The 1,754-nt window shown below is 61.6% G+C and overlaps 1 protein-coding gene across 2 annotated transcripts in view; it reads left to right on the forward strand.

Annotated features, from left to right (window-relative positions):
• CRMP1 (collapsin response mediator protein 1) overlaps positions 1–1,754 on the forward strand; it is a 50,984-nt gene that overhangs the window by 737 nt on the left and 48,493 nt on the right. The gene's annotated exons all lie outside the window — the stretch shown is intronic.

The raw sequence follows: 1,754 nt of genomic DNA on the forward strand, positions 1-1,754 counted from the left end.
CGGCGCCCCCCCGCCGCCCCCCGCAACAAAGCAGCCCCCGCTGCACGTCTGGGCTCGCCGGGAAAACTCCGCGGAGCCTGTCCCAGGCACAGACCCCAGCTCTGCCCCGGCCCCGGCTCTGCCCCTGGCTCCCCCCCCGGCTCCCCATGCGCCTTCATTGTCTCCCCGGCAGGGAGCGCGTAAAGCGGGAGGGTCTGCCGAAATCTTTGCCCGGGGGGTTTCCCACCTCTGGGGCTGCAACCTGGGCTCATACTGTAGACTTAAGGAAAAAGTGAGTCCGGTGGGACTGGCTAGCCCCTGCCAGCTGTGCTTCTCCATCTTAACCCTGTCTGTGGCACGCAGGCTGGAGGCAGACCTGGGGGGCTGGCTCTCCTGGGAACCGGGGCTGTCATTGATTTCCCCTTAGAAAGAAATGCGTCCTTGCAGTCACATCTCTGCATAGATCCAACCTTATCCTTAGCACCCAGCCTGGAGGCTGTATGGCCTGTCCATGCTCTGCTCTTTCTGCAGGCTAAGCTGAGAGTTTCCACTCTTTTCTCCCTCTCTTCAATTTGAGCATGAATGGGGCGCTGGTCCTCTCTGGTCTGGGGGCTGGGTGCAGGTGCCACACGGCCTCCCGTACAGCCCCGTGGGTGCCTGCTGTGGTGGGACACTGGAGCGAGCAGGCAGGGCTTGGTGGGACACTGCACCTGCAATGGTGCCGCTTCACTGCAACGACCTCAGGGTTGCCTTCAGAGGCTGCCAGCTGCAGTGCAGTCTTCTCTTTCCCAGCTCACCTGAACCCCTGTGTCTTTTCCATCAGGACCCTGGGGCAGTGGGAAGGCACGGCACACCCTGAACGTCCCCCATCTTCTGGGATATCCCTGATACCTCCTCCCCATCTTCCCTGCTTCCTAGTTCAGCCTGGGACTCAGGGTAGTGAGCACATTGCACGCTACCTCCCTGGATCTCACCGTGCTTCCAAAGTTGTCTGGCTGTGGATTGGACTTGGCGGTGGGGGTGGTGAGGAGGAAGTTGGGGGTAAAGTAGGCAATATTTGGTCACTGGCTTAGGAGGGTGCACTGTAAGCAGCAGCCATGTGCCTGACCCCTGCGCAGCGGCGGCCGGAGCTTTTTGCAAGCTGCGAATGGTGATTTCAGGGGATATGTGTCAGGAATGTGGCCTGGGTGGGAAATGCCTTGTATCTGCGTGTGTGTCGCAGGGGTGTGTGCACTAAGAGCCCCTGTCTGCTTGTCGGGGGGATTAACTTGGGTGCAGCTTTGCAGTGCCTTTTACCCGTCCTGCAGTTGTTCATAGAGCCTTAATCAAGCACCATGGGTGGAGGGAGGCACTCTGTCAGTCAGAAAAGACAGAAAGGTTTCAATTAGCCACTTTTCCTCTCCAACAGCTGCTGGCGTAGCATCTACCGGGCCTGACCTGGCTGTGCTGGGCTGTGCCAGCCCCCATGCCCTCCCTGGGGACAGGGCAGAGCAGGGAGTGCCACTGGGACAGTGACAAGGAGGGCAGAGCAGGGCAGTGCCATGGGGGCAGAGCAGGGCAGTGCTATGGGGACAGAGCAGGCATTGCGATGGGGACAGAGCAGGGCAGTGCCATGGGGGTCAGTGCTATGGGGACAGAGCAGGCAGTGCCATTGCCATGTGCTGCGCGGTAGGACCCACAGCCGGGGGTTACCCCCCCCGGACCCCACCCTGCGGGAGCCCACGCGTGGGACCCCGCCGGTGACCTCAGCGTGCGAGCGGGGCGGTGGCGGAGCT

The sequence above is a fragment of the Aptenodytes forsteri genome, unplaced genomic scaffold, assembly GCF_000699145.1.
Source record: "Aptenodytes forsteri isolate BGI_AS27 unplaced genomic scaffold, ASM69914v1 Scaffold111, whole genome shotgun sequence".
NCBI lineage: Eukaryota > Metazoa > Chordata > Aves > Sphenisciformes > Spheniscidae > Aptenodytes > Aptenodytes forsteri.